This window comes from Salvelinus sp. IW2-2015, linkage group LG11 (genome assembly GCF_002910315.2).
Source record: "Salvelinus sp. IW2-2015 linkage group LG11, ASM291031v2, whole genome shotgun sequence".
In the NCBI taxonomy this organism is placed as follows: domain Eukaryota; kingdom Metazoa; phylum Chordata; class Actinopteri; order Salmoniformes; family Salmonidae; genus Salvelinus; species Salvelinus sp. IW2-2015.
The window spans coordinates 10,134,929-10,161,569 of NC_036851.1; the positions used below are offsets into that span (position 1 = coordinate 10,134,929).

A 26,641-nucleotide genomic window follows, 5' to 3' on the forward strand; every position below is an offset into this window, starting at 1 on the left:
GCCAAGTTGATCTGATCCTTGATGTTGGAAAACCACATTAGTATCCGACTTTCGGCTGTTGCAGATCCACCTCCCCCGACTTCACTCCTTGACTTTCATCGAGTCAGTTGTGATCGTCAGGGGTCCCATTGTGACATAGCTACACGGCTCTGAGACCACYRTCAGACATACAGCCMAAACGCGCATCTCCCCACAATGCCCAACCAACGCGGCTCCGCTACCCGTCCTCTATTCATTTGAATGTGTTGACAGAAAATGTGAAAAGTCTGAAAGCCAACAAACCAATTTTCTACAACGCTGCTGTGCATACAGGTACACGTTTTGGWCTATGATAAACACTTTAGCCTTACCCACTCAAACGCGCTCAATATATTTGCACACTCATATGCGCACACTCCACACCTTCCTTGCCTGGATGTTGTTGATGGTATTTAGAGCAGCCTACTATCGATGCGCATCCTTCCTCCTCTGTGTTGCTCTCTTTAAGAAGCGTTGACGGAGCAGATGAGTGAGGACCTATCTCTTTTATCTCACAGGGAATAAGTCTGCACTGCTAACCAACCCAGGAAAACCAAGCTCTTATCACGTTCTTTCTGCGACAAAGCACGCATAGGCTAAAGAAAGAAAGAACTGGGGAAAAAACGGCCACAATTTTTACAGAGCTAATTTCAGGTGAGTGAGCAGCATACAATTTGCAAATTGGACTTATTAAAACGTGAGATGTAACCTAAGATATCCCACACATTTTCTGGGGGCCTTCTGTTTTGGAAAATATATAAGACAGGGTATCACTAAATGCAATGGTTGAAAATGTATCCAATTGTTATACTTGAGTAAAAGTACAGAGATACCTTAATAGAAAATGACTCAAGTAAGAGTGTAAGTCAGCCAGTAAGAAGTACAGTATTTTCTTTACGAATGTAGTGAAGTAAAAGTAAAAGTTGTCAAAAATATAAATAGTAAARTACAATTACCTCCAAAAATGACTTAAGTAGTACTTGAAAGTATTTTTACTTAAGTACTTTACAMCACTGACTATATGTGAATACCTTTCTTAATGGACATTCTTCACGTTGCAGGTTTCTGAAACTGTGTGCCTGTTGTACCCCCCTCGAAGGTTAACTGTTAATTTCAGAAAGTATTGTAACAATTACATTTACTGTAAACACCTGATGGCAAACTTTTTTCATATGGCTTTGCCCAAAATTGTCTGAGATGTTTCCAATCATTGTATAACATAATAACATAGAATTTAAAAATAAGTCAGGAATTGGTGGGAAATTTAATTTCATTAGAATATCGTAAGATTTGATTGCAGATGAACTATTGAAAAATACATGTGATGCTAAATCCATTAACAATGTATGACAACTGGAAATTACATTGTTTATCATGYTACCATGTTATTTGCATTGTGCGCGCGTTCCTTCCCCGAGTCATAGTAGGATGGCAGCTACTACAACCCTGTCACCTTAACTTGGGGTGCAGCTAATTACATTGTTCCACTCTCAAGTGATTTTACTGTCTAAAAGGAGTCCGATTGCGTTTGTTATAGCGATACCTCACTTTTGGGTATCAGGCAGCACCCTCAGACCCAGGAGGAATAATGATTATTCTGGTAAGTGATATGGGTCTCAGGGTAGATTTACATGAGTAAAATATGTATTTCAGTCTGGGTCTTAGCCCAGCGATCATGCTCTGCTCCCTCTGTGTGAAGTTGGGCACRGCATGCGTTCTTTAGGGCTGATAATGGGCCCTGATATGCCTGACAGGCTGTGACAGCTAATGGCCTTGGCAGAGCCTTTCTTTCAGTAACACTCGCACTTGTCTTTTCTAACTAGCAATGAGTTTGCTGATTGTTTGCTGACTGTGGCGTGGATGGAACCATTGCTTATCACTAACCCTGTTTAAAAGAGTTTCTAGTATTGTTGCGGCTGTATGGAAAGACTGAAGTGCAGAAGCATCTGGCATGTAGGAGAATGGTATTTTTATCCAGGTTTACAGACTTCATAACACTGTTTTCTCTGGCCTGTCAGTGGAGGATATTTCATGTTTATGTTTATGTAGCATGTGTTTTTATTTTGCATCCAACCGACATTATGAAACATTAAATTCTTAATTGAAGCCTGGAAAGCTTCATGTATCAGACACGAGAGGAGAGGAGAGAGGCTGTTGTTTTTTCCTAATAAAAATCCAATGTAAAAGCTATATCTCGGGAAGTTAACGTACCACCAAAATCTCCAGTAGCAGCCTATAGCAGTCATAGGTGTGAATTACCACTGCTCTATTTAATGACGTCGAAACCCCACCTCCGCAATCGCCCAATTGAAAGCAGTGTATGCGTTGTCGTTTTTTGGCACGGGGAGTTAGGCACTCGCCTTTGATTCGCAAGTTCCAAGGATGGACTCTCGCATCAGCTGTTCACTCTCTTTACATATGTCAGCTATATTTTCAACCGCAAAACATCTACATTTTACATTACACATTCTCTCTCTGCCCAACTGAGTGGAGCCCTGTGTTTGTAAATCATCTTGGGATGACACAATGTCCTAAATTAGGATTAAAGGAGAGAAGTCATTTAGGATGCTGTTGGCGGTCCTGCAAGGACACCTGCCTCTCTACTTGGCTCCACTTGAATTGATGGCTGTCAAAGGGTGTAAATATTGTCTGAAACAGAGAACACCAACTGGACAAATGGCCTTTGTGTTGACTCCCATTCAAATTGACCGTATAGAATGACTGGATGTGGGTTGGCACGTCCTTCTTTGTGACATACGATGGGCAACATTCCTTGTTCTGAGAGAGGCGGAGCCACACAGGTCTGTCTTATCAGGTCAAATTAAGGAATGCGTTACCTCAGGTTAAGCGCTCTTGGGGRTGCAGATCTTTTCAAGATGGACAGAAATCACAAAATACAGAGGAATTGGTAAACATGTACAGTCTGGACAACATGTACAGTCATATAAGCCGTTGCTTTTATTTATGAAAGTATTACCAGAAAGAAACTGATTTGTATATCCCCGTTAAGATCTGGCCTCCTTCTACGTATTTTTTCTCTTGCATCTCCCATGAGATGGCAGATTAAGTGAATAATTACTTCAGCAGAAAAGCTGCTCTTGATGGGGTCAAAGGTGAAGGAAATAGCCCAGCAAATCAGACCATACTAGCTATGTCTCCATTAACTTGTCCAGTGATTTTTTTGTTGTTGTCGACATGTAGAAAGTTCACATTGAAAATGGATGTGCCAATTGCCTGCTATGGTCCGCTTCTATTGAATTGTCTTGTGTCGATAAACACTGCTGGCCATATTGATGTCACCCCCCCAAAAAGAAACAGTGTTGTTTTTGTTGCTTGACTGCACTGTTTGTTGTCCATAGCTTATGCCTGCCCATACCATAACCCCACCGCCACCATGGGGCACTCTGTTGACACAGCGTTGACATCAGCAAACCGATCGCCCACAAGACGCCACACACGCTGTCTGCCATCAGCCTGGTACAGGTGTTGAAACYGGGATTCATCCATGAAGAGCACACTTCTCCAGYGTGCCAGTGTCCATCGAACGTGRGAATTTRCCCACTGAAGTCGGTTACGACGCCAAACTGCAGTCAGGTCAAGACYCTGGTGAGGACGACGTGCACGCAGATGAGCTTCCCTGAGAYGGTTTCTGACAGTTTGTGCAGAAATTCTTTGGTTGTACAAGCCCACAGTTTCATCAACTGTCCGAGTGGCTKGTCTCAGATGATACTGCAGGTGAAGAACCCAGATATGGACGTCCTGGGCTGGCATGGTTACACGTGGTTTGCGGTTGTGAGGCTGGTTGAACGGAATTCTCTATAACAACATTGGAGGCGGCTTATGGTAGAGAAATTAACATACATTTATCGGACAACAACTCTGGTGGACATTCCTGCAGTCAGCATTCCAATTATACGCTCCCTCAAAACTTGAGACATCTCTGGCATTGTGTTGTGTGACAAAACTGCACATTTTAAAGTGACCTTTTTTATTGTCCCCCGCACAAGGTGTACCTGTGTAATGATCATGCTGTTTAATCAGCTTCTTGATATGCCACACCTGTCAGGTGGATGGATTATCTTGGCTAAGGAGAAATGCTCACTAATGGATGTAAACAAATTTGTTAAAACATTTGAGAGAATAAGCTTTCTGTGCATATGGAAAATGTCTGGGATCTTTTATTTCAGCTTATGAAACATGGGACCAACACTTTACATTTATATTTTTGTTCAATGTAAATAGTTTGTGATTACTGGCTAGTGGCCACTGTGATATTTACGGTCAATTTGAGCTGCGGATCAAGAATGTAGCATTGCCAGCCACAACGAAGGGAAAAGCAAGGATGTAGCCTAATGTGAATTGCAAAGTAGAAATCTCTTTCGCCCCTCCACTCCTCAGACTTTCCATCTTTCACAGTGGGAATATGGCTTAATTAACAAATAGACAGTTCTCTGAGGAAAACCAAGAGGGGGAGGGAAAGTATGGTTTCATTAGGGTTTAGTCAGTCTACTAACGCAGCGTCTACATTCAGCATGCCGCTGCACAGACTCAAGCAGGGGAAATGAAAGGAAGCAATCCATTTGCTGAATGGCTGTAAGGGAAATTCACATCTCCCCACTGAGTATAATGAAACCACTGCAAAGGTCAGTAAGAACCATATTCCCATGGGTGACAATTAATAAAGCCATGGAAATCATAATGTATTATTTAAGTAATGTAGCCACACGCCTGTGATAACAACTTCTTCTGGAGGCATCTTTTGGTTATTAGTGTGTGGTGTGTGGTGTGTGTGTGGTGTGTTGTGGTGTGTGTGTGTGTGTGTGTGTGTGTGTGTGTGGTGTGTGTGTGTGTGTGTGTTGTGTGTGTGTGTGTGTGTGTGTGTGGTGGTGTGTGTTGTGGGTGTGTTGTGGTGTGTGTGTGTGTGTTGTGTGTGTGTGTGTGTGTGTGGTGTGTGTGTGTGTGTGTGTGTGTGTGTGTGGTGTGTGTGTGTGTGTGTGTGTGTGTGTGTGTGTGTGTTGTGTGTGGGTGTGTGTGTGTGTGTGTGTGTGTGTGTGTGTGGTGTGTGTGGTGTGTGTGTGTGTGTGTGTGTGGTGTGTGTGTGTGTGTGTGTGTGTGTGTGTGTGTGTGTGTGTGTGTGTGTGTGTGTGTTGTTGTGTGTGTGTGTGTGTGTGTACATAATTTTTATTTAGTGGAGATGTCAGTACATTCAAATGTCAGTACATTGCTTACCTGAGGGAAAATCCGGAAAAACAAAGCAATTGGATGAGTTTATAGAAGTCCCATTCACACAGTGAAGAGGCCGGAGAGCACTCAAATACCATTTTGAGAAAATAGGTCATTCGCCAATCAAAGAACACAAGAGTTAAAGCCCATTTTTATAAGCAATAAAATGTGAGTAAGCACTGCTGTCAAAGAAAATCCTCACATCCTTCTGAAAGTGTTGCAGAGATCCGAGTAGATCCAAGTGCATGACTGCATCTACGAAAAGCTAAAGTTGAAAGAGAACTTTAAATTATAGCATTAATTAATATTTCACCCCCGCTTGATCCATTATGTAATTTTGCTAGATRCTGTATGTCAATCTTCAACTAGTCATTGATTGGATGACTAGAGAGAGACAGATTATTACAGAACCCTATCAGTTTGCCTTCCATAGAACCTAGTCTGATACGGTTAAACCACACTAACTAATTAGTGTCCTTGTTGTATATATTTTACGGTTATTGCGTGTTTACAGTAATGTGAAAAACAGTCAACGAGAAGAAAGTGGAAGTGAGTGAAGAAAAAGTGGTCACGTCATGCTTCATGTGCATGCAGATGAAAATGATGGGTTGTATACTGGGTTGTAGGCCAACGGGTACTGTTCTTATTACAAACACAGTCTATTTTGAAGGTACTAAGATCATTCCATGAAGGATCTTCTATATTGATCTGTTGATGCGAGACGAAACATCCGTTTGTTTTGCGTCAATAAAAAACCAGCGAGGTGAGCATGACCCTAGCCAGCCACTAAATTTAGCTCTGTTCCTGCACAACAGTGTGGATGGGGAATGCGTCCATACCCCCCCCCCATCCCTCCGCATGTGATGCTGCTGGTTACGCTCTAAAGGCACAGCACTGTACCATGATGCTTATGTAGGACTTGGTATCCAAGGCAACAAACAACAGAACAGAATGGTCAGATTAGGCAGTGAAGCGTGAAGAAGAAGAATAGGAAAAAAATATGTCAGACTCATAACCAATAAGTCAGAAGCTGGAACACAAGGTGAAGAGGGACCTACGTCTTTCCTCTTCAATCCTGTCAACAGCCAGATCAAACAGGTAAGAAGAGCCGAGCTATCTCAGCTGTTCTCACCAGTGATTTCATGTAGTTTTCCGATTCCCTTGCAGTTCTGTTGTGGAATCTGTTGTCCTAGGTGCTGATGGCAACGATCAGTATGGCTGGGAATTGGACCTCACGATATGATATTATCACGAAACTTAGATATTTATTGCGATTCCCAGGATTCTATATGTATTGCGAATCAATAATGGGAATTTATTGCGATTTGATGTTCCAAACATGTTACTCAMCATATGTCTGCAGCAGAGGGACCAGAGAGAGCCATGAGAAAACGAGTTTTGATCAGTCATGGAAATAAAAGATCTGGAAACAAATTGGCTCCTTATTTAATAAAAAGAAGATGGAGAAAAATATGTAAAGGAAAAACACTGGAGTTTTGGTGCAGGTACAGCCAACTACAGGGAAAATAAGATTGCAATATATATCATCAAAAATAATATCCCGATATGTAACTGTATCRATTTTTCCCCCCATCACTAACATTCAGGGGTGAAAGTAGATTTAATTTCTTACCGGTATGGGACTCCCTATGTGTCACATACATAAAAAGAATTATAGCATTTAGATGGAATCATCGAATTACATATAGAATCCCTATTCATTTCATATGATCTCTGTGTGCCTAGTAGACCTAGTAAAGATTTGTCATATGACTTCTAACATGTGTTATCTTTTAATGTGGCATAAACACAACCAGTCGTGATGTTTTTATCTGATTGTCAATCATTTCAAAAAAGCGCTCCTGTAGGATACCTGCGCACGTTCGTCCGCTCATCAAACAATTCCAGCATCCAAACAGTGCACTGTGCACCCACAATTTGATGAATAGAAAGAGACATCTGTTACAAAACACCTACAAGTGTATTGTAATGATACTTGTAGCCTGAATTGATGTGTCCACTGCTGTCCGCACACATCTCGGTATCGGCCACTCATCTCCACCTTGGCAAAATGTAATCTAATGGAACCACACTGTAATTTGGAGCGTACGTATACCATCCAGTTTCAAGTCAATTCGCTCATTTTCTATGCGGCTGACATGCGGCAAAGTTAAATAATGGTGTAATAGCCAACAGTTTTCTTGGCATTTTGTGTTACAGCGTAACGCCACTAATTATTTTTCCAGGATTCTGTACCAGACCGTACTGGCTTACTTTCACCCCTGGCGACGATATATGTTTGTGTTTCATCTGTTTTATACTAAATCTAGTCTGTATTGAGGCTGATTTAATCAAATTCCTCTAAGCGATGATAATACACAGTGACGGTCTTACCGTTCCAAAAGGCAACGTCTGTTTCCTAGCTTGAGGTTGTGCATGACCATCTCCCCCCTGTCACTAGTGCTTCATAAGCCTTGACCGTCGTGGGCCCCAGGCTCGTGCCACGGATCAGGCACCAGGGCCATGCCTACGTCAGACGGCAGGTAGCCTAGTGGTTAGAGCGTTGGACTAGTAACCGAAAAGGTTGCAAGATCGAATCTGTGAGCTGACAAGTTGAAAATCTGAACAAGGCAGTTAACCCACTGTTCCTTGGCCGTCATTGAAAATAAGAATTTGTTCTTAACTGACTTGCCTAGTTAAATAAAGGTTAAAAGAATATATTTTAAAAAAGACCTGGGAGACTGGGGAGAATAATTTACCTGGTTATTGTATGGTACATACAGTATTATGAGAGAGTATGAAATGAGCTACTGAAACAGCCAGTCAAGGATCACCCAATTGTACAGTTCATGACGCCTTATTACTCCATTACGATATCTGCGGTAAAAGATTTKAAGTCTCTGTAGCTCCCAAGCCATTACTCTCAGATAAAGACTGGCTGTGTCCAAATACCCATACCAGCGTACTACATACTTAAACTGCATACTATGTACTCATCGTCACATATTATTTAGCACAAACCGTTTAGTAAAAAGTATGCAGTATGCTACGGTCACAACGCAGTAGCAGCTCCTGACTGGCTCAGCTCCTGACTGGCTGAGTAGGTGGGGCGGGTCCGAGTGCAAGTGGATCTTTCCAAATTCAACAGACAAACATCGCATTAACCAGGCTGATAATAGCTCATTTCCAATTCGATGGATTTCTCTTAAACTCTGAATTGAATAGGAATGGAGTTATAGGCCTAAATAGGCTGTTTATAGCCAGACTACCACATTCTACCTGTACTGTAGGCTATGTAATCTACCTATCCTATTTCAAAAGTACTAAAGAAAGAAACGTATTATTTCGTTTCATTTCAACATGTTTAGTGAAACCAAAGTTCTGTAACATATATAAATTAAGTCAAATAGCCAGAAGTGTTCAAATGTTCAAATCAAAAGGCTACAAATCAGAAACGCTGGACAGCAACATAATACACTAAAGCACTGATCATTGGGAACGAGATCAGAATGACTGCTAATGCTTGATCCATAGATTAAATAGGTATCCTAGCCTACAAAACTAAAACAATCCATGTGTTCAAATCAAAAGGCCTGATTAACATGACACAAATAACGCAGCCACATTTCGAGTCCCCGCTGCCGACACAATCAGAAATCAAAAGACGGTTTAGTATTTAGTTTAGTTTAAAAGCTCTGACAAAGGGCAAGAGAACACTAAATACTTGTCAATGAGAAAACAGAATTTATTTTTTTAAGACTTCCGCTTCGATGCAATAGGCCTACTTGTGATCATTTTAAGTAGAACAAAAACTATTTAGCCTACATTTGAATACCACCGCAGAAGCTTTGCTATTAGGCATCTTTCCAATTCAGTAGCCACAGTTTYGTTGTTTGGCTACCTGAAGAGAACTAGGTCTTATCACTCACAGCCCACCCCTTCCAATCTACTAGAGGAAGAGCCAAAATGAGCATAACATCCTGGCATTTAACCTATACTTGATTTTTTGAAAATTTGAATACTATAAAACATTGTATTTTCGAATACTGAGAATGCGTCATGCCACAATGTTTCCCGCTATTCCTTGCGCATCCACATATCCAATTGATCAGCTGTTGTCAAAGCCAAAATTTGTGGCACATCAGGGCATTTAAAGTATACTCAAAAGAATTTGAATCAGAGTAAGGAGATTGCATGTAAACCCATGCTAAAAAAAACTATGGACTACTATACAGCATGTGTATTGCAAGTTATGTTGATTATTTGATGATAAATCTCAATATACTGTAGCAGGCTCAATGGTGTGGGGTTTCCACGTCACCAAGTTCAGTAACAAAACTTGCACCAGTAGCACAAATAGGAAGTTTATTAGTGGTTTTTGTACACTGGGGAAGAAGGGGGAATTCACCAATTACTTCACAATCCACAAGCTGTTCTCTTTGTCCATTCTGTTTTCTTGGGGTAAAACTCACACTCGGGTCCTCAGCCAATCCGGTCCGATACACAAGGAGGGTAGTCCGACAGTCCAGGTCACAATGGGTAATCACACAGATATTGCTCTTGCTTCTCTCACTCTTCATCACTCTCTTGGTTCACTGCTCCCTCCTTTGTCCCCAAGCACTCCCTGGCTTAACGAGCTACAGCCTCGCCTCGTTGGGGCAGGAAGTCCATATAAGGCTCGGGGGTGGAGCCAGCGACCTGCAAGATATTTCCCCTCAATAACCACTCCCCTCACCTCTCCCTGCCATCTGCCACAATACATATACATTTAGCATTTGTTTATGGTGTAGTTTACTGATTGTTGCACCCTGAATTGTAGTCCTAAACAGACCCTGGACCAGACAGTTGATATTACTGTAACGCAGATTCTTTGAAGAACTATAGGTTTCCATCCAATTGGCGACAGATTTTCATGCGAATATTCTAAAAATCTTCTTAAAAACAACATGGGCATTTTCCCACCAGAGATATGTTTCCATCAAATTGACTTGTTGCGGATAAAAAGCTGTGTGTGATGACGTAGTGCACATAAAAATAACTCCCATAGAGCCCCGAATTGATTATCCCTTTTATACCATGGCTATAATTTAAAAATAATTGCCACTTGAAATGTGTTAATTTGCCAGTAGAAATGTGTTCAACATTCATTGAAGTAGCTAGCAAGTTTACTTGAAAGCTTCAGTAGTTACCTTGGTAACCAAACAAACAGACTTGCTAGTTTATCTAACCAAACCATCAGTCCTAGCTTGCTATTATGAAAATCGAATTCAACAACGTCAATAATGTTTTCAATTCGTCTTTCGCTTTCAAAAGAAGCTCGAACATAGAACTATAGTCATTGTTATTCTACTGTGATATACCGTGCATTATAGGGAAATAATGCACATGCTAGAATGCCCTTCAAGCTAATCAGAAACGAGTATTCGACAATGCCATAGTCCAATTGTATTTGTCAAATGGCAGCCAAGCATCGACCATCATGTCACCAGAATAAGACCCTYRATATTTATTGAAAAGGAGCATCAARCTCATCACAGTGCACTTTYGCCACCCTGTGAAGTTCATCATCACTTATTTCATGTGTAGCCTGATAAACTGAATGCTTTTCCAAGTCGTAGTGGGAGGACCACAAAACAAATCCTACTTCGTTATTTTCTCTATTATTTGCTCATAAAGATGTTTCCACCGCCATTTCTCACATAATACATTTTACAGACACAAAAAGATCCCACCTTGTATAGCGTATTTTGTTTTGTTGTCGTTTGGAAAGTTTACCGACAAAATTTGCTGTTTCCATCAAGCCTGTCGTGACATTTTTTATCCAACATSTACTTTACTCGCATAAAAAGGTTGGATGGAAACCTGGTTAGTGTGTAACAGTGTTGTGACGAGGCTTTTTGCATATTCATGATTAGCACAGAGGCTCAGACAATACAGCGAAGAATGATGAATGTTTATGCATTATGCTAAGCAGTATTTCTATTAGCTATATCAGTATCACCACTGATTGATGCTGTGTCTCGCACTTGTTATGTTTGCTGAAACTGAATTGGATTAATGCTTTGCTTAGAAAACAAAATAATAGAATAAAAAGTGAACAAGGGTTATTGTTACTGTCCTCTTATTCAGACATGAAACCATTTTTAAAAGTGACCCCTGAGCCAACACTTCACTATTGGAACAATAGCTGCATAGCAAAACCATAATGGGATTGTAGAACAAGGGGGAATGTCATTATGAAGCGGTTATATAAGCTAATTTGGTGTGTGTGTGTGTGTGTGTGTGTGTGTGTGTGTGTGTGTGTGGTGTGTGTGTGTGTGTGTGTGTGTGTGTGTGTGTGTGTGTGTGTGTGTGTGTGTGTGTGTGTGTGTGTGGATGTGTGTGTGTGGTGTGTGGTGTGTGTGTGTGTGTGTGTGTGTGTGTGTGTGTGTGTATAAGAGTATGCTTGTGTTACACCCCCTGCCGGCGCTCCCCACAGTTTAGGAACCACTGGGTTAGAGACAGCCAGGCAGGCAGCCTTTGTGGGGTTCGTTCCCCTAGGATCCATGCTTGAGAAGGGGTCTCAGCATGTGGAGAGTGGCAGGCTGTACTTTGGATTTGAAACTACCAACAAATCTCTGTTTTAACATACAGTACCAGGGAGTGATGCTGAGCTCTGCAGCTTTCAGACGGAAGAGAAAGGAGGTGTGCATACTGTATACCGACTGTATACTGTAGGCTGTTTATGCACAGAACATGTTTAGCTACGAAATACATATGTTTCAAACATATATCTGCATTATTCCATATTGTTCAGAGTGCATATGTGAGCATGTGTCTTTGGCTATATTCTCTTACACCTGACTGTCTCTTCCCTTGATTTCTAGAAGTCTTCAAAAATGGCTCCTCAGATAGTGGATTGTGAACATGAACATTCTCCTTTCCCCCTTATGTTCCCCCTATAGTGTCCTATAAAGTGTTAATAATGCAGTTAATGAAATATTCATTCGGTTAGACACTACACATATCGATAGATAATCCTACACTGGAAGGGGAGTGATAAAATCCAACCTTTTTATGCGAGTAAAGTACATGTCGGATGAAAAATGTCATGTTAGGCCTGATGGATACAGTTAATTTGTCGGTAAACTTTCCAAATCAAAAGGTGGGATCTTTGTGTCTGTAAAAATGTATTATGCGAGCAATGACAGTGGAAACATCTTTAGGCGCAAATATTGATACAATGTTGATTATATGTTGTGTGGCCCTCCCACTACGACTCGGGAAAGCACGCAGTTGATTAGGCTACAGATGAAATAAGTTATGATGAACTTTACAGGGTGGTGAAAGTGCACAGTGATGAGCTTGATGCTCCTTTCCAATAAATATCGAGGGTCTTATTCTGGTGACATGCTTAGCTGCCGTTTGACAAACAGAAATAATCTTGCTCTTTTTGTTCATAATAATCTCATCATGTAAACTATACCCACACTGTATCTGCGAGCTGTTGGCTAGAACGCACATGTCAAGATCAGCGTGGGCACATTCACTATATAACGCAACATTTTTAGTGACAAAACCATCAGTAGAGTTAAATGCGATGAAAACCCATTTCACTTTTTTATTAGGTATATGGGAATTTAACCGCAAACGTTATTTTTATGTGCACTACGTCATCACACACTGCCTTTTATCCGCAATAATGGGAAAACATCTGTGGTGGGAAAATGCAAATATTGGAATATTCATATGAAAATCTGTTGCCTATTGGATGGAAACGTACCTACTGATACATACTACATAGGCTACTGTTTAAGGCTAGGCTACATTGGAAGTCTAACTGTAAGGTACAGTTAGGACTCAATGAGTCCTCCAAGCTCATCACTAAACTAAGGACCCTTTGACTGAACACCTCCCTCTGCAACTGGATCCTGGACTTCTTGATGGGCCACCCCCCATCATTAAATTTACTGACAACACAACGGGGGTAGCCTTGATCTCCGCCGACGACAAGACCGCCTATAGCGAGGAGGTCAGAGATCTGGCATCACACTGCCAACAATCTCTCCAACAACGTCAGCTAGAAAAAATGGCTAATCATGGACTACACGCCCTATTTACATTGACGGAGTTGTAGGGGAGCGGTTTGAGAGCTTCAAGTTTCTCGGGTTCCACAACACTAAGGATCTATCATGGTCCACACACACCAACACAGTCATGAAGAGGGCACGACAGCTCCTCATCTCCCTCAGGAGGCTGAAAAGATTTGGCATGGGCCCTCAGATCTTGAAAAAGTTCTACAGCTGTACCATTGAGAGCATCTTGACTGGCTGCATCCCCGCTYGGTATGGCAACTGCTTGGCATCAAACCGCAAGGTGCTACAGAGTGTAGTGAGTATGGCCCAGTACGTCATTGAGGCTGAGCTCCCTGCCATCCAGGACATCTATACCAGGTGGTGTCAGAGGAAGGCCATAAAAATTGGCAAAGACTCCAACCACCCAAGTCTCATAGACTGTTTTTTCTGCTRCGGCATGACAAGCGGTAACRATGCACCAAGTCTGGAATCAACAAGACCCTGAACAGCTTCTACCCCCAAGCCATAAGACTGCTAAATAGTTAGTTAAATAGTTAACCARATAGCTACCTGGACGATCTGCTTTGACCCTTTTTGCATTACCTTTTTTGACTTTGATATTGATGCTATTAGATATTCTTCAAAGTAGCCACCCTTTGCCTTGATGACAGCTTTGCACACTCTTAGCATTCCCTCAACCAGCTTCATGAGGTAGTCATCTGGACTGCATTTCAATTAACAGGTGTGCCTTGTTAAAAGTTCACTTGTGGAATTTCGTTCCTTCTTAATTTGTTTTAGCCAATCAGTTGTGTTGTGACAAGGTAGGGGTGGTATACATAAGATAGCCCTATTTGGTAAAAGACCAAGTCCATATGATGGCAAGAACAGCTCAAATAAGCAAAGAGAAAGACATGAAGTTCAGTCAATCCATAAAGTGCAGTCGCAAAAACCATCTGGTTTGCGCTTAGTGGGACTATTATTTGTTTTTCAACAGGACAATGACCCAACACACCTCCAGGCTGTGTAAGGGCTATTTTGCCAAGAAGGAGAGTGATGGAGTGCTGCATCAGATGACCTGGCCATTACGATCACCCGACCTCAACCCAATTGAGATGGTTTGGGATGAGTTGGACCGCAGAGTGAAGGAAAAGCAGCCAACAATCAATCAATCAATCAATCAATCAATAAAATATATTCATAAAGCCCTTCTTACATCAGCTGATGTCACAAACTGCTGTACACAAACCCAGCCTAAAACCCCAAACAGCAAGCAATGCAGGTGTAGAAGCACGGTGGCYAGGAAAAACTCCCTAGAAAGGCCAGAACCTAGGAAGAAACCTAGAGAGGAGCCAGGCTATGAGGGGTGGCCAGTTCTCTTCTGGTTGTGCCGGGTTGAGATTATAACAGAACGTGGCTAAGATGTTCAAATGTTCATAGATGACCAGCAGGGTCAAATAATAATAATCACAGTGGTTGTAGACGGTGCAACTGTCACGCCCTGGCCATAGAGAGGTTTTTATTCTCTATTTTGGTTAGGCCAGGGTGTGACTAGTGTGGGCATTCTAGTTTCTTCATTTCTATGTTTTCTTTTTCCTTGGCCGGGTGTGGTTCTCAATCAGAGGCAGCTGTCTATCGTTGTCTCTGATTGAGAACCATACTTAGGTAGCTCTTTTTTCCACCTGTGTTTGTGGGAAGTTGACTTTTGTTTAGGGCACATAGCCTGTAGCTTCACGGTTAGTTTTTGTAGTGTTTGTTGTTTTGTTTGGCGTCATTTTTATTCAATAAAAGAAAATGTACCTTGGTCCACTTTTTTCAACGGCCGTGACAGAACTTCCCACCACCAAAGGACCAAGCAGCGTGGTAGAGAGGACTCCTGGACATGGGAGGAGATCCTGGATGGTAAGGGACCCTGGAGGCAGGCTGGGGAGTATCGCCGTCCAAGGGAGGAACTGGAGGCAGCTAAGGCGGAGCGGCAGCGTTATGAGGGAACAAGGCTGGCAAGGAAGCCCGAGAGGCAGCCCCCAATTTTTTTGGGGGGGGGGGGACACGGGGAGTGTGGCTGAGTCAGGTTGGAGACCTGAGCCAACTCCCCATGCTTACCGTGGCGAGCATGTGACTGGTCAGGCCCCGTGTTATGGGGTGATGCGCACTGTGTCTCGGTTGAGTATTCACAGGCCGGTGTGCTCGGTGCCAGCGTCCCTCATTTGCCGGGTGGAAGTGGGCATCCAGCCAGAACGTTTCGTATACATTGTTTGACTTCAGGAAGACAGTGAGTTGCTGCTTTTTCAAAAATGGTAGAGATGAATGGGAGATTCGATATAGGCCGATAGTTTAAAAAATATTTTCTGAGTCAAGGTTTGGCTTTTTCAAGAGAGGCTTGATTACCGCCACTTTTAGTGAGTTTGGTACACATCCGGTGGATGGAGAGACGTTTATTATGTTCAACATAGGAGGGCCAAGCAYAGGAAGCAGCTCTTTYAGTAGTTTAGTTGGAATAGGGTCCAGTATGCAGTTTGAAGGTTTAGAGGCCATGAATATTTTCAGCAATGTGTCAAGAGATATAGTATTAAAAAACTTGAGTGTCTCCCTTGATCCTGGGTCCTGGCATAGTTGTGCAGACTCAGGAAAACTGAGCTTTGGAGGAATAAGCTGATTTAAAGAAGAGTCTGTAATTTGCTTTTTAATGATCATGATCTTTTCGTCAAAGAAGTTCATAAATGTATCACTGATGAAGTGAAAGCCATCCTCTCTTGGGGAATGCTGTTTTTAGTCAGCTTTGCAACAGTATCAAAAATTATTTTGGKATTGTTCTTATTTTCCTCAATTAAGTTGGAAAAATAGGATGATCGAGCAGCAGTGAGGGCTCTTCGATACTGCACAGCACTGTCTTTCTAAGCTAGTCGGAAGACTTCCAGTTTGGTGTAGCATCATTTCTGTTCCAATTTTCTGGACGCTTGCTTCAGAGCTCGGGTATTTTCTGTATACCAGGGAGCTAGTTTTTTAAAATKTATTTATTWAAAAAAAWTCTTACATTTTATCCCATTTTCTCCCCAATTTTCGTGGTATCCAATCGCTAGTAATTACTATCTTGTGTCATCGCTACAACTCCCGTACGGGCTCGGGAGAGACGAAGGTCGAAAGCCATGCGTCCTCCGAAGCACAACCCAACCAAGCCGCACTGCTTCTTAACACAGCGCGCCTCCAACCCGGAAGCGAGCCGCACCAATGTGTCGGAGGAAACACCGTGYACCTGGCCCCCTTGGTTAGCGCGCACTGCGCCCGGCCTGCCACAGGAGTCGCTGGAGCGCGATGAGACAAGGAAATCCCTACCGGCCAAACCCTCCCTAACCCGGACGACGCTATGYCAAYTGTGCGTCGCCCCACGGACCTCACGGTCGCGGCCGGCTGCGACAGAGCCTGGGCGCGAACCCAGAGACTCTGGTGGCGCAGTTAGCACTGCGATGCAGTACCCTAGACCACTGCGCCACCCGGGAGGCTGGGAGCTAGTTTCTTATGACAAATKATTTTTGTTTTTAGGGGTGTGACTGCATCTAGGTTATTACACAAGGTTAAATTAAGTTCCCCAGTTAGGTGGTTAACTGATTGTTGTTCTCTGACTTCCTTGGGTAGGCGGAGGGAGTCTGGAAGGGCATCTAGGAATCTGTGAGTTGTCCGAGAATTTATAGCACGACTTTTGATGATCCTTGGTTGGGGTCTGAGCAGATTATTTGTTGCGATTGCAAACGTAATAAAATGGTGGTCTGATAGTCCAGGATTATGAGAAAAAACATTAAGATCAACAACATTTATTCCACGGGACAAAACTAGGTCCAGAGTATGACTGTGGCAGTGAGTCGGTCCGGAGACATGTTGGACAAAACCCACTGAGTTGATGATGGCTCCGAAAGCCTTTTGGAGTGGGTCTGTGGACTTTTCCATGTGAATATTAAAGTCACCAAAAATTTGAATATTATCTGCCATGACTACAAGGTCCGATAGGAATTCAGGGAACTCAGTGAGGAACGCTGTATATGGCCCAGGATGCCTGTAAACAGTAGCTATAAAAAGTGATTGAGTAGGCTGCATAGATTTCATGACTAGAAGCTCAAAAGATGAAAACGTCATTTTTTTGTAAATTGAAATTTGCTATCGTAAATGTTAGCAACACCTCCGCCTTTGCGGGATGAGCGGGGGATATGGTCACTAGTGTAACCAGGAGGTGAGGCCTCATTTAACACAGTAAATTCATCAGGCTTAAGCCATGTTTCAGTCAGGCCAATCACATCAAGATTATGATCAGTGATTAGTTCATTGACTTTAACTGCCTTGGAAGTGAGGGATCTAACATTAAGTAGCACTATTTTGAGATGTGAGATATCACAATCTCTTTCAATAATGACAGGAATGGAGGAGGTCTTAATTCCAGTGAGATTGCTAAGGCGAACACCGCCATGTTTAGTTTTGCCCAACCTAGATCAAGGCACAGACACGGTCTCAATGGGGATAGCTGAGCAGACTACACTGACTGTGCTAGTGGCAGACTCCACTAAGCTGGCAGGCTGGCTAACAGCCTGCTGCCTGGCCTGCACCCTGCTGCCTGGCCTGCACCGTATCTCATTGTGGAGCTAGGGGAGTTAGAGCCCTGTCTATGTTCGTAGATAAAATGAGAGCACCCCTCCAGCTAGGATGGAGTCYGTCACGCTGAAGCTATGTTGCGCTTGGTGACCTCTGACTATTTCATCCTAACATCGTTGGTGCCGACGTGGATAACAATATCCCTATACTCTCTACACCAGTTTTAGCCTTAGCCATCACCATCTTCAGATTAGCCTTAACGTCGGTAGCCCTGCCCCCTGGTATACATTGTATGATTGCTGGATGATTCGTTTTTTGGTCTATTTCTGTGGGTAATGGAGTCGCCAATGACTAGGGTTTTCAATTTGTCAGAGCTAATGGTGGGAGGCTTCGGCGTCTCAGACCCCGTAACGGGAGGAGGAGAGACCAGAGAAGGCACGGCCTCTGACTCCGACCCGTTGCTTAATGGGGAGAACCGGTTGAAAGTTTCTGTCGGCTGAATGAGCGACACCGGTTGAGCAATCCTACAGCATTTCCCTCCAGAAGCCATGAGAAAATTATCCGGCTGCGAGGACTGTAAGAGGCGATTTATACTACTWTCTGTACTTTTTGGTGGCACAGACGCTGTTTCATCCTTTCCTACACTTAAATTACCCTTGCCTAACGATTGCGTCTGAAGCTGGGCTTGCAGCACAGCTATCCTCGCCATAAGGCGATCGTTCTCCTGTATATTATGAGTACAGCGACTGCAATTAGATGGCATAATGTTAATGTTACTACTTAGCTTCGGGTGGTGGAGGTCCTGATGAACCACGTCCAGATAAAGCGTCTGGGGTGAAAAAGTTGAATGAAAAAAGTCAAAAGAGGGAAAAAATGTAAATATAAAACGGTAATGAAAAAATAAAAACTGTAAAGTTGGCAGTTAGCAAAGTAAGGTTAGCAACAAACCGCACAGCAGCACATAAACAAGTCTACACGGTGTGACCGGAAATTACGTCAAATCAGTCCTTGCAAAAACCCAACAAGTGCTCAGCATATGTTGGAACTCCTTCAAGACTGTTGGGAAAGCATTCCAGGTGAAGCTGGTTGAGAGAATGCCAAGCATGTGCAAAGCTGTCATCAAGGCAAAGTGTGGCTACTTTGAAGACTAAAATCTCAAATATATTATGATTTGTTTAACACTTTTTTGGTTACTACATGATGTCATATGTGTTATTTCAGAGTTTTGATGTCTTCACTATTATTCTATGATGTAGAAAATAGTAAAATAAAGAAAAACCCTTGAAGGTGTCCAAACTTTTGACTGGTACTGTACGTATATACCTCAATTAGCTTGTACACTTGCACATCGACTTGTACCCTTGCACATCGACCCCAYGTATATAGCCAAGTTATTGTTACTTATTGTGTATTTATTATTACTTAGATGTTTTATGTGTTATTACTTTTGTATTATTTCTCTATTTAATTTCTCTGCATTTTTGGGAAAGGCYCGTAAGTAAGCACTTCACTGTTCACGAAGCATGTGACGAATAACATTTGATATGATTTGATGTATGTTTATCAGTTGCAGTAATAGAGTTGCTTGAGGGGAGGCTGATTATATCAGCACCACTGTGCTATTCAGCCAGCGAGTCAGGCAATGCGTATCTCTGGAGACCTGATCCTGGAGATATATAGTAATGAGTCCCACTGTGGCCCGCACTACACTCAACCTTCTCTTCTTCTCTCCTCTCCTCTGAGTCTTCATCCCAGAGACTCTCTCCTTCCCGTGCCGATGATTGATTCACAACCTGAAACAGAACTATTCACTCTTCTTCTCCTCTCTCGCTGCACAGGGTTCATTATTTCCCCCTCCTGGCTCATTACTACCAGTCTACGTGTCGGCTGGAGATATTGCCCACTCCGCACCAAACCAATGCAGGAAGGACTGCTRCTGCTGCTGCTGTAAACAGCACTGTTGAAACACTAGGAAAAGGGAATTTAATCAACGCTTTGAACGTTTTTGCAATGAAGTAGACAAAAATAACACCCTCCTCTGCCAGAGTGTAGACTGAGTAGCTAATGGCTTTTGTGTGTTAATTTCAGGAAAAACAAATTCTGGATGCAATCATTCTGGCTCTGAAATTATACTTCAGTCTGCTCTCCTGGCCCAAAGAGCTATTCTGGGAGATGGAGTGTGTTCTTTACATGGTCTAGTCAGTGGAAAAGCAGGCTTTACTGTAACAGCAAAGAAATGGCCCTTTAATTCAGTGGTGTAGGGCTTTCAAAACAAATGGCCACTGGATTGGTGAAAATAATCATGATTCTGCCAGGTAGGCAGAGGCTACTTTGTAGTTACCGTTTAGTTGCCTTTCCACCTATATGAAAACGGTTAGGCTATCATTAGCATCACTAGCCGTTACACAAAGTTGTAGATAGATAGGGCCTACAGGCATTGCACACAGCAACTGAAAACTACTGGCCCGAATGAAATAAATACTGACAGGAAAGCAAATGATGTGTGCATCATTTGAATATAATATAATTATATTTATATTATATAATTTCAATAGCAGGTGATTTTATTACGGGCTGAGCAAGTATCCTAAGGACTTTTTCAAGCACTATTTTTTGTGGAAAAAAACTTCCCCCAAAATGTATGCAAAAAATGTGGCCTAAACCATTTGAAGAATAATTCATTATTTAACAGGCCTGCATTGACACTGACATTATTTTTATTTTCCAAAATATGTCAGAATAATGAGGGCATTGCTTGACTAAATAGACAGCATGCTCCCGACACAAACACACTAGTGGGTGGCAGTTAGCCTAGCGGTTGGAGCGAAGGGCCACTAACCAAGCGGTTGTTGGTTCAATTACTTGAGCTGACATGGTGAAAAGTCTGTTGATGTGCAAGCCACTTAAACCTAATTTGATCCAGCTGTGCCGAACTACTACAGCTGACCCTATAAAACTGCACCTGTTCATGTGGTAGCTAGCTAGTATGTTGCTAAAACTAGATGTTGTTGAGGGGTTACTATATCATATTTTAAAAGGAGAAAGCAACCAAAAACCGGGTTCTCTTTGTAATGGAACACTTTGTATGGAAAACCAAGTTGAAGCCAACATTCGAAGCTGCTCATAATAACCGCACATGGTTTTACGACAACAAGCACAATAACGCAACACCCTTCAATTGAGATGGCAGGAAACAAACGAAAGCACCTACATCTCTTAAATCAGAAATAAAACTTAACTAAATCAGCTACCATAACTTCACTGACTATTCAAGGACCAAATAGCCTAGATATTTCTGAATTTTAACCTCTACTGGATTTGTGTCCCCCCCGTGCGGCACGGTTGAGCTAACGTAGGCTAATGTGATTAGCATGAGGTTGTAAGTAACAAAAAAAATACCAGGACATAAACATATCTGATATAGGTAGAAATCTTAAATGATTGTTAATCTAACTGCACAGTCCAAATTACAGTAGCTATTACAGTGTAAGAATACCATGCTATTGTTTGAGGAGAGTGCACAATTATGAACTTGAAAATGTATTAATAAACCAATTAGGCACATTTGGGCAGTCTTGATACAACATTTTGAACAGATATGCAATGGTTCATTGGATCAGACCACAACTTTGTACATACACTGATGCCATCTAGTGGCCAAAATCCAAATTGTGCCTGAGCTGGAACAATACATTATGGCMTTTCTCTTGCATTTGAAAGATGATGGTACAATAAAAAAAGAAAAACACATGTTTTGTTCTTTGTATTATCTTTTACCAGATCTAATGTGTTATATTCTCCAACATTTATTTCACATTTCCACAAACTTCAAAGTGTTTCCTTTCAATATCCATATCCTTGGTTCAGGTCCTGAGCTACAGGCAGTTAAATTTGGGTATGTCATTTTAGGTCGAAAATTGAGAAAAAAAAAGGGTTGAATCCATGATGACTTAATTCCAAATATTCAAACAAGACTTTGAAATGTTTAAATACCTGCTTTGCATATCTGTTCTTGCCTTAGCATTCACTGGGAGATATCATAACTTGCAACATCTTTACTAACACTAACTAGGGACGTTTTCACTAACACTAACCCTGTCACTAACACTAACCCTGTCAGTCTTCACTCCACACAACAACCAGCTGCTTGAGAGCTGCATGCTCTCTCTGCCCGACAGATAATCTATAGGCTATATGTGTACAGCATGTGTGTGATAAATAATCGACATAAGAAACAAACAGCTTCGGGAATGCATCCGTTTTTTAATCAATTACAGTGCCTTCAGAAAGTATTCAAACTCCTTCACTTTTTCCAAATTATGTTTAGTTACAGCCTGAATTTAAAATGGGTTAAATTTAGATTTTTTTGGTCACYGGCCTACACAATACCACATAATTTCAAAGTGTAATTATGTTTTTATACATTTTGTGGTAAACCGTAGGGTGTTGGGTTGAGCGTGCAGAGATTGATACAGAGACAGGAAGGTTTTAGTCCGCAAAAACAACTTTACTAGGACAGAAAATAAACATAACAAAGAAAATCACTTAGGTTTGGCGCGGTCCTTCTCTCCTTTTGCTTGGTGTCAGTCTTGCCCCGTTCTCTCTCGCGGGGGTGCCACAGTGCTCCTTATATTTTGCCTCCACGCCTGGTTGGCACGTTCCCCTAATTACCTGCACTTGGAGCTGTCCGTGTCGGGGTGCCCAGCTCCTGTATTCTCAGCAGAGGAAGCCAACGTTGCCTCACGTACCTCCCCTCTATTACCATCCCCCGGGTAGACCTCCTGGGATACCACAATTTTTTACAAATTAATGAAAAATAAAAAGCTGAAATGTCCTGAGTCAGTAAGTATTCAACCCCTTTATTATGGCAAGCCGAAATAAGTTCAGGAGTGAAAATGTGCTGAACAAGTAAAATTATAAGTTGGACTCACTCTGTGCGCAATAATAAGCTCCTGTATTCTCACTCTCACTCTGTGTGCAATAATAGGGTTTAACATGATTTTTTAATGACTACCTCATCTCTGTAACCCACACGCAATTATCTGTAAGGTCCCTCAGTCAAGCAGTGAGTTTCAAACACAGATTCAACCACAAAGACCAGGGAGGTTTTGCAATGCCTCGCAAAGAGTGACACTTATAGATGGGTAAAAAAAAGCAGACATTGAACACTTTGGATGGTGTATAAAAACACCCAGTCACTACAAAGATAAAGGCGTCCTTCCTAACTCAGTTGCCGGAGAGGAAGGAAACCACTTAGAGGTTTCACCATGAGGCCAATGGTGACTTTAAGACAGTTACAGAGTTTAATGGCTGTGATAGGAGAAAACTGAGGATGGATCAACAACATTGTAGTTACTCCACAATATTAACCTAACTGACAGAGTGAAAAGAAGGAAGCTTGTACAKAATACAAATATTCCAAAGCATGCATCCTGTTTGCAACAATGTACTAAAGTAATACTGCAAATAATGTGGCAAAGTAATTAACCTTTTGCCCTGAATACAAAGTATTATGTTTGTGGCAAATCCAATACTACACATTACTGAGTACCACTCTCCATATTTTCAAGCATAATGGTGGCTGCATCATGTTATGCAGCCACCATTAAGCACAGGCAAAATCCTAGAGGAAAACCTGTTTTAGTCTGCTTTCCACCAGAAACTGGGAGATTAATTCACCTTTCGGCAGGACAATAACCTAAAACCTAATGCCAAATCTACACTGGCGTTGCTTACCAAGAAGAGTGAAAATGTTCCTGAGTACTCAAACAGAAAACTGATTACCTAAAAAAAAAGAAGAAAGAAACTTAAAGAGCTGAAGTAAGCAGTACTACCTTCATATGAGTAATACAAATGCAGCTTTTTTTGTAAGGTATAATTAAATGTAATGTCCCTACTAAGCCACGCCTCCAATAATATCCCAGTGTGGCTTGCCTTTTCGATTGAATTGTAGAGTTACCACCCATGACTGTATTTCTTAGTGACAGCGACACGGTGAGTTCCTGGGCAAATATAAACAATTATAAATCAACTATTACATATATCATAAGGCCTTATACTGTGGCCTGAAACTCAGTTTACAGGCCACACCAGGCCTGCAAGTAGGGTTGCAAAATTGTTTAAAAGATTGTTTACAGATCTTCCAACCAGGATTTCTGGAAAAGCCGGGAAATGTACCAGAATGTTGCAACCCTATTTGTAAATCACATTATACTGGCTTGTAAAATGATGTGTAATTCCTATTGGAATCTAGCCAGCATTAGACTATCCAACAGTTGAAATGTGTATTAATCCGGAACTTGCATTCGTAATGACTGCCAGGGTTAAGCACCGTGGAGGAAACTACCTAAGCCTGTTAATCTGGAACAACCATTTCAGTAACGGGTGCAAAAATGTAATGATTGGCTTAGTTTATACTGAAAAAAAATCTAAACACATCTAAACATGCAACAATTTCATAGCTTTTGTGAGTTACAGTTCATATAAGGAAATCAGTCAATTTAAATAAATAAATGAAGCCCTAATCTATGGATTTCACATGACTGGGAATACAGATATGTATCTGTTAGTCACAGATCCTTTTTTTAAAAAGGTAGTGGTGTGGATCAGAAAACCAGTCAGTGTCTGGTGTGATCACCATTTGCCTCATGCAGTGCGACACATCTCCTTTGCATAAAGCTGATCAGGATGTTTATTATGGCCAGTGGAATGCTGTTCCACTCCTTTTCAATGGCTGTGTGATGTTGCTGGATATTGGCGGGAACTAAAAGACGCTGTTATACACGTCAATCCCGAGCATCCCTAACATGCTCAATGGGTGACATGTCTGGTGAGTATGCAGGCCATGGAAGAACTGGGACATTTTCAGCTTCCAGGAATTGTATACAGATCCTTGTGACATGGAGCCGTGCATTATCATGCTAAAACATGAGGTGATGGTGGCGGATGAATGGCACGACAATGGACCTCAGTATATCGTCATGGTATCTCTGTGCACTCAAATTGCCCTTGATAAAATACAATTGTGTTCGTTGTCCGTAGCTTATGCCTTCCCATAACATAACCCCACCGCCACAATGGGGCACTCTGTTCAAAACGTTGACATCAGCTCTTAGTGACTTACCTAGAAAGACGCACAGCTGTAATCTCTGCCAAAGGTGCTTTTACAAAGTATTGAGAAAGGCTGTGAATACTTATGTAAATTACATATTTCAGTTTTTCATTTTAAATACATTTGCAAAAATGTCTAAAAACATGCTTTCACTTTGTAATTATGGAATTCAGGCTGTAACACAACAAAGTATACAATAAGTCAAGGGGTATGAATACTTTCCGATAGATTTAAAAAAAACATTATTACAAAAGAAATTCACTGGCCCAAGCGGGCCACTGACCGGGCCACTGACCGTTTCTATCAGGAATATTAATTAGGTGACACTCTGTCTTAACCCCTCCTCCACATTTACTGGATTGGTTGAACAGTGCAGAAGAGAACCGACCCCAACAGCTTCTCGTCATATGGGGCATTTGGTTTCAGGTGTTTCTTTAACACCTACAACATGACGTTAGTCCAGCTGTAACCTTTACCTTCTACTAGCCATTAGTAAAGGAAGGCTCACAACGAGCAAAGCAGATGCCTCATACGTCATGAATGATTGGTGTTGTCAAAAGAAAATAAGTGAACCTTAATGTACAACAAGATTGTTTCCCAATAAATGTACTCACCTAGAAATGTGCATTTCTTACATAAAATGTAGTTGTACCTAACTATTTGTTACTCCTAATACTACTACAAGATTAGAACTGTTTTGAAATCTATTAGCTATTAATGCAGGAATGGTAATGGCTCATTTACAAAGGCCAAATGCCTTATTCCCTGTATCATTTATTTTTGTTGTTTCCTCATATATTCATGATCCTTCCATAAGGACGTGTTATTTTCCTCTACCACAGAGTGAAACCTCGCATTGATTTTCCACCAGAGATGAGGAATCCATTTTTCTTCTCATAATAGGGACATGATTGATGGCTCCACTGAGATGGCACCTCGGTCACTCTCCTCCTCCTCCTCCCACTATATTTCACTCTGCTTCCTCTGCTGCCAAATCAACAGGATTGTTCAGCAGCCAGAAACCCATCCAGAGAGGATCATATTCGTATTGCATGTATTCAGGGAACTGTATGCTTTGTTCAGGAAGAACAATAGCTACTGCTGCTCCTGGTGATATTAATAGTCCCAAGGCTGAATACTGAGTATGTGTTGCTGCTGTGGACCAGATTCATGGAAACCTATTCAGTTCTATAAAGTAACTTTGTAAATGGTGATTTCCCTTTGTTCCTCAATCAAAGACAATCAATGAACTTTGCTTCTGAGGATCACACTGGCTAATTAGTAAATTAGTTAGAAAAGAACAAAGAATGCTATCCTGAATTCATAAAAATATGAGCAATGTGCTGGAAATTAAATCTATGTTTTACATTGAAACATTTGCCAGCTTGTCTTTTATTACATGCATATTCSMCCCCCCCCCCCCYGCATTCCCCACTGCTGTACATCATTTCAGAGTACTCTCACAGAGATACAGAGAGCAGACAAAGGTTGCAGCCGCAATGCCAGTACAGGGCTGGCTTGCTCACTGTTGAGTAAAAAATAAACACGCCTTCCAGACTACTGAAGACTTAAGTCTTTGTACAGTAGAGTCATGTGATGGATGAATATGAATTAATCCGGTTATTTTCAAGGTCCCATGACGTACAATGTTCTCTAAAGA

The 26,641-nt window shown here is 41.7% G+C and overlaps 1 protein-coding gene across 2 annotated transcripts in view; it reads left to right on the forward strand.

The window, feature by feature from the left end:
- The first annotated feature begins 425 nt into the window (after positions 1-425).
- Positions 426-26,641, forward strand: part of LOC111969767 (caM kinase-like vesicle-associated protein) — a 35,983-nt gene continuing 9,767 nt past the window's right edge. Inside the window, exon 1 of one of the 2 annotated variants that reach the window (XM_023996016.2) lies at positions 426-672. The gene's annotated coding sequence lies outside the window, so the exon portion shown is untranslated. Of the gene's footprint in view, positions 673-6,125; positions 6,340-26,641 lie in introns of those variants that run through there. The other variant, XM_023996015.2, reaches the window with a different exon arrangement.